Genomic DNA, 7,660 nt, shown 5'->3' with positions numbered 1-7,660 from the left:
AGAAAATAAGATGAAAAACATCTTGGAAAACTGTTGTTACTGGAATTTTAGTTCTGAAAGTTTGATTTCCATACTGTAGTAAAGCTTCTTTTAGACTATTTCATTCCCATGTCAAACTTGCAAAGTCTGGTTTCTGAGAAAGAAAAACAACAAAGTTGTATTAAAGTTCTAATGAACAATGAGTTATAAACCCAAAGTGATTACAATTGTTTGTGGATAGGTATATAATGTCATTGAACAGCTTGAAGGCAATAATAATGATAATCTGCCTATGTCAGTGCATGAATATACAGGATTCTTTTCCACAGACTGCTGAAATACCAAGAGCACATAATCACACCGGGAAAAATAAATTTTTCTCGCACGCTCTACATGAACTGTTGACATGCTTTCCTCCCTGCCAGAAAATGTTAGGGAGACAGAGCAAATATAGAAAATGCACTAGGAAATTATTTTGCATTTTGCAAAATGGCAGGAAAGATATTCCTTCTGCATTTTTTGAACAATAGGAAACATCCACTAGAAAATCTTGAAAATTATTAGTCAGTGCATTTCACAAATGTCAAAACAAGCATATTTTACATATTAGGCCTATTCTACAAATATAATTTAAATATATGGAAGATAGATAAATTAATACATTCCCTGTAACTCTATGCACACATGAGTTTTCCTTAAAAAGAAAATACTTCCTTTTAAATAAAAGTTCTTTAAAACATATCTACCTTCTCCTTAATGAACAATTGACTGCATGTCAGAATTGTGGAGTTTAGATGTTTCAGAGCATGCTATACTCATGTGTGAGCTTGTCCTGCAATACTTGAACATATAAAGTACTTTTCTAGAGAAAATTGAGGTGATTTCACATGGAAAACAAATTTTACGTCTTTTAACAGAAAAGGCAAAAGCATGTGGATTAATATGAGTTGCCTCTCAATAAGTATGGTAACTAACTTTAAAAAGTAAGAAAAAAGGGGCTATTGTAGAGTACTAGAGAGTTCAAGGGTATTTAGGAGTGTAATTCTGCCCTACCACTACTTCTCCTTCTCCTTTCTCCCATTCTTCTCTTCAAGGATGTGCTTCCCCACCCCTGTCCACCTCCATCCTGTTCTGCCGAGCCTGTCACAGGGACCAGTGTTCTTGCTGCTAACAGTCCGCAGCTGCTTGAGGCCTGGCAAAAGGCACCTCATGAGCTGAGAAGGGAGGAGGAGGAGCAGGAGGAGGCAGAGAAAGCTGGGAGAGGCTATTTTAAGCTTCCCTGTCCTATTAAACAAAACCTTCCCTTCTCCATAGGCCTGGCTCTAATGCTCAGGACAATGCTGGTGCACTGGAGGCATTGGTGAAGGCTTTATTCAGTGTGACTGGGTGAAGCAGGCAGCAAGCACACAGGTGTTCACCATGCCCAGGAGGTGTGTTTCATTCTCTTCATAATCTGCCAGAAGAAATTGAAAGCCCCCCAAAAGCCTCCTTGTAGACTTCTGTGACTGTAGTAGATGAGCAACATAATCTTCCATAAATTCCAGTACATCAAAGAAATATTAGCACTGGGGCTCTGCATTTTCTCCTTTGGAAAGAATTTGACTAGGTTCAATATGGCCTGGATTTGTCAAAGCCTGATTTCTGTTCCTTGTTCTTGTGTAGATGTAAATTAAGCACAGTGAGAATCAAACACAATGTAAATTAAATACAAAGCTGCTGAATTAGAGTAAAGTTTGCAGATACGGAATTATGCAATAGGGATTATAAAGCAAAATGAGTCGGTAAGGAAAAAAAGTGTGGAATATTTATTTTCTTTTAAAACAGGAAGGTTAACTGCTGTTTAGTTATTCTTAAATCATACATCATTCTATGACAACTTCACTTCCAGACAGCTTGACTGGAGCTCTTTACTGATCCATACTGAGACACTGGGAATGCTTTTCAATTAACAACTCCATCACGGCATCTGAATACTGAATTACTGATTTTAGTACTCAGAATGGAAGAAAATATGGCTGAAATTTGGGGTAAAAATATGTCAAGGAGCACTTAATAAATACCTCTTACAGTTTTTACATTAATAGACACACCACATGATATTTTGAAAATGGAATCTGACTTATTTTAAAGTTGTTTATGGTTTCTTTTTGCTTCTCAGTTACAATTTGCAATTCCAGATACAACAATAACTTTGTAAGTAAGGCATGCCCTTAATTCATGTACACAGTTAGTGGATAGTTCTCTGACTAGCGAAGTATGAATTTGCCTCTGAGGTTGCTTCTTTCAGAAGCTGTATCACATCTGATACCGGCAACAGGATTTGCCACTCCTAAGGCAGAAAATGAATGCTCAGAATAAACCGATCTCTCTTGGCTGAGAGCCAAACTTTCAATTTATCAGGCATCCTTTTCAGTAATGGGTTAACCCTTCTAGACAGCTAACATTCGCTCTGCTTCTGCTGGAATACATTTAAGATAAAATATTTATATCTCTCCACTGGAATAAGCATAAAAAAGGCAGGATTGTTCAAAATAATAGTCTAAAAGACGACTTAAAATGAGAGCCCAAAATAGGCTAATGAAATCCTTCTCAAATATGCAGATATCCCCGAGGAAAATAATGAGGATTTTTTTATATTTGACATTGATACAGAGGAAGATTTGGTATCACTGGTCAGCAACAAGCTAGAACATGTTGACAAGTACAAAGTGACTCATGAGACTCCGCATGGATTTAAAAGGTTAGATCATGCTTAGTAAAATGGATTTCATAAGAAGGAGGCACAGAAGTGTGTGTGCACATGTGCATGTGTATAGACACTCACATATATATAGATGCACACATATCTATCTATCTATCTATCTATATATATATATATATCGCTTGAAAGATAAAGTGACTTTTAACCTAATTTTCCTGGTTAAGGTATTCAGAAGAACTCCTGACATTTTCATATGTAATCACTTGGAGGCACAGGACAGATTCTCAGGGTATGGGGCTGCACTCAGGGAATGCTCATTGGCGAGTGATAAAAAGGTCTGAAGATACCAAATACTCACAATGGACACTTCATGATTCCCTGCCTTTAAAGACAAAATGTGAGATGGTCTCCATTAGCAACCCAGGTGTGAAGTTAGTTGATCCAGTTTGCACGTGTGCCCAGAGATGTTTCTTCAATGAACTTGGAGTAAGAATGGGAATTTCTCTTGTAATGTAAAATTGGGAAAAGTCTTCAACATGAATAAAATTATCTGTATTCCTACCCTGCCCTGTGATGGGTGTCACTTCCAACAAAGGGGCATCCACAGTTTCTCTGGGCAACCTGTTCTAGTGTCTCACCACACAAATCAAAGCCTCAATAAATAATTTTGTTTTAATGTAGATTCCCTTTCCATTCAGGCCCAAGCCTGTAGGATAAATGCAAGTGGAAAAGGGGATGTTCTTACCCTGGACAAAGCTGGACCTTGCTCACAAATTTACACCTGTGTAAAAGGGAAAGCCTGCTCCCACACGTGGCTCATCATTGCAGATCATTGCTCCTGCAGTTTAGGGAATCATACTGCTGTCCAGGCTTTGATAGTGACTCTTCTCTGCAAGAAGAAGCCCCATAAGCAGGATATTCCAGTGGCATACTACAGAGGAAATAAATAGCAAGGACAGGTGATTGCTTTCAGCTTCTATCATTCTCAGTTTCTGGTATGAAATACAACCACAGTTTCTCTGGGCAACCTGTTCCCATGCCTTACCACCACAAATCAGGGTCTCAGCATATTATTTGGGCTTAATGTGCCTTGCACTGTTAATGGTTTCCAATTTATGATGTGTCCAAAAGCAGAAAGTTCTTCTGACCTTTTCTCCCTTGAGCTTTTGTTAGTTCAAAAGAGACAAGCCAGTAAAAGACCTCCAAAGACAAACAAAACACTACACAGCAGGTGGATAGGCAGACAAAACAGGTAGTTGGAGAACTATATGCAGCTCAGGCAAGATCCACTCTTTCTAAACTCTTAGTCACTTCTGCAAAACACATATTTTGATCTTCTAAATGAATGGGTACAAAAATATGACCAATATAAAATCTAAACACTTACTGAAAAATAAAGCTGCACAATTCCCAAGACAGTAGGTGCGTTAAGTGGAAACATTGGAAAAAGTTCCTCTAAGCCCCTTCAGCAACATTATCAAAAAAGAAGCATTAACCTGAAGGGTAGCCATATGTTAAACAACACTTCTTTACCTCCTTCCAAAACAACAACAACAACAAAAAAGAAATCTGAAAGAATAAGTAAGAGTGGGATTTTGCGGCTTCCTTTTTGGTGCGTGTTAAGTTTTGGATGATTTTGTCGTCTAACTGGAAAGATAAGAATGGAGCAGTAGGAGAGAGAATAGTGGAAACACAGTAGCATGTTTAATGTAAGGTAAAATAATTAAGCAGATAGCAATTACTGGGTAAGCCTCAAGCTGTGATCTAATCAGCTGTCGCAACCTAAGCAGGATTGGGCTGCATTGGTACTTAAGGGAGAAATCCCATATGCTATTGGAAACACAGCTGATGATTCAATAGCTGTTAAGTTTCTCTTCTGATTCACTTAGGAGAACAAATCACACCAAGGGTTTAGAAGGAACTTTATATTTACTACCAATTAGAATAATAGTATTAATATTAGAAAGGATATTTATTTTCTTCTTATCTACTACAGTGCTTTCATAGTGTAGTAGTTTCATAGGAATATGGAATATATCTTCACATTTCCACACCATTTTAGAGGTACTAAATAGCAGTTGTATTTTATGTCAGAAGTGGTTTCTACTTTAGGGCTGGACGAAGTGATTCTCACATAAATGCCATGAGCTTTACACACTTAACACGTTTAAATAGTACTATTTAAAATTTATAAGACTCCTATGAGACAGCAGCAAGGCCTTACCCAGGGTTCATGGAACCAGGATGAAAATCTCCTAAGCAGACGCTGAACAGCTGGGCCATGCATCAATAAATCACATATAAAATCTGTATTCTTTTGGCTGCCAAATGAGCTGCATGGGGATGAGTTTCACCCTCAGATTGTAATGTCCTTTGGGAACCAGTTCAATAAAGTTTTAATGTTAACATATACTTTTACACTATTAGAACAATATGAATGACCAGTTAGTTAAATAAGTGTCATTAGGGACATCCAGACATCACAGAAGAAGATTTTGTGGGAACACAGACTACAAGTTTTGGGTCTTCTGTGGAGCATAATATGCTGTTACACTGGAGAAGAGGTAATAATTCATTTTACATACTGGAGATAATGTGCTGAAGGGGAATAAATGGACCACATCGGTTAAGTCTGCTACACAATGTACGGAATTTTAAAAACCACTTGTCTTTGCTGGGAGATAAAGCCCTCCTGGAATTAGTGCTACATCAGTTAACAACAGAAGATGAAATCTGGATGTAGCAAAGAAATTTTATTTAAAACACTAATGAAATACACTGTATAGTTTAATGTGCATGTGATTTAATCAATTTTTTGTGTATCCAGATATTAGAGTGATGGCCAGCATCTGTGGCTAAGAATGACTTAAGCAACCAGAGAATTTGTAGTTTGGCACTAGAGCAATCTATCTTGATTGCTTGAATCTATCAAGTCTATCTTGAATATATTATTAAAGTGAATTGAATGTATTATTAGAGTCCCCCTAAGATGAGCTGAAGAAAAGAGAGATGGCTCATATTTGAAATTTTTTACCTGTTTATTCTTAGACATGAAGGCAAAATTTCTGGTGTATAATGAAGCACCCGAGTTAGAGCCAACCTGAGCCAGCAGGCTCCCATGCCATAGCCTGGCATTATACAGAGCCAGCAGCTCAAGGCTCAGAGAAGCTGTTTGTAGAGCATAAGTGCCCAGGGCAGTGCCATGCCAATGCAGCCACACATTTCCAGATCTGAACAGTTTCTGTGTGTTTCTGCACAGTAGACTCTTGTACTCTTCATCAGATTAACTCCAGGAAAACCAGTCTGGTGTCAATACAGCCAGAAATCTAAGCTTTGTTGCAAGATAAGCCTTGCTGCTATTTCTTAATAATTTCTCTGATAGCAAGTTGTGTGAAAGAGGAATGGAAATATGTTGTTAAATGTGTTATTTAAGATATTCAACATGTACTTTCCCATGCCTTTTAATTTAGGATACAGTCTTTTAAATATACTGGGCAGTAGAGTTTAGTATTATATTTGTGGTTTTTCTAACCATCAGACAAGTTAGGCAGTGTTGTGCCTTCTACTATAACATTCACTGAAGAATAATAATCCAGTCTTTGGATCCTGCAATCTATACTTGGGGTGCAGGGTCTGAGGAGTCATATGGCAAAAAAAAACAACAGTTAAAAGTGGCTTATCAGTCCCAATAAATATTTAGGACCAACTTGCCTTAGAGATGGCTCTAGCTTGCATTAGCCAGTGCCTTGTCTGTGTACATTTGCCCATGCCCTATGTATGCTCAGTTGCCTTAAGGCCTGATTTTATTCCAATGCATGCACTCAGGGTGCTCTAAATGTACGTTTCACAGCCAAGCTCCTTGACTGCATATTGCCTGTCTTGCTGTAGAATGCAGTGCCTTGTTGTGACACCTACTCCAGAAGCTCTCCAGAACCTGGTGGTGTAATCCGGTGTGGTACAAAGTGGTAAAAGTGAGGGCCTAGCAATAAGTCTCGTGGAGAAATTCAGCTCCAGATTATGAAACCTGAAGATAGATGCCTACCTGTGACTGTCCACAGGCAAGCCATGTGTTTAAGCTGACAAGACAAATCGATGGCATCAGACACTTGTGAGAGGGAAATTAAACTCCTTTCAGAGCAGAGGACTAGGGAGCTGCTGCATGCAAGCAGTTGGTGCTGAGACACACTAGCACCTCCCTCCTGACCTTCCACTGCTGCTCTAAGAGGATGTGGACCTTCTGGAGGTGCTACCTCATGTCTGCCACCATGGTGTGAATGCCTCAGTTACAGCTCAGATAACACAAAATAGTTCAGTGTGGGCATCTCATTTGAGTCTCCCTGCATGGGCCAGCTGAAATGCTCTGCGGGCTCCTGCATTGACTAGATCTCCACTGCCTGTAACAAGCTCTTCAAACCCACATATCAACATCCATGTGTAGACACCTACGTTTAGGTTTATTAATTAGTGAATAGTATCCTCAGTGGCTTCTGCATAAAAAGAATTAAGTGCACAAATCCTGAAGCAGTTATTTATGAAATGCTTGAAGTCCCTGGTACAGGAAAGGTGCTTGGTCTTTCTGAACTAACCAAATGTGGCAACTATTTCCCCAGCAGGGGTTAGCTGCTGAGTTGTTTTAAATCCAGGAGACATGGGCAAATAAATGCTTATTTTTGTTTCTCTCTTTTCACCCAAAAGATGTGGTGCAGCCAGGTCCTTAAAATAGAGTGGAGCTGGAAAGGATTTGGGGCAGCTGGAGAAACTGTCGGTGATGAGATGGCTGTACAAGCAAACGCCTCAAAGCTGAAATTTGTATGAGCTAAAGGCTACAATAAATGAAAGAGATTCACAGAAAGTGTGAGCATTGTCAGCATGTTTCTTCCTCTTCCCCATCCTTTGAAGCCAGCCAATATTGTGGAAAGCAGCCAGAGCGGAAAAGGAAGGAGTCTGTATTTATAAGCCTAACAAGCAAGCATAAGACTT

Source organism: Corvus kubaryi, unplaced genomic scaffold (genome assembly GCF_017639235.1).
Source record: "Corvus kubaryi isolate FWS band 111438036 unplaced genomic scaffold, C.kubaryi_AGA036_p1.0 137, whole genome shotgun sequence".
Taxonomy (NCBI): Eukaryota; Metazoa; Chordata; class Aves; order Passeriformes; family Corvidae; genus Corvus; species Corvus kubaryi.
The sequence above is the reverse complement of the archived record's forward strand: the minus strand, read 5'-3'. Positions refer to the sequence as shown.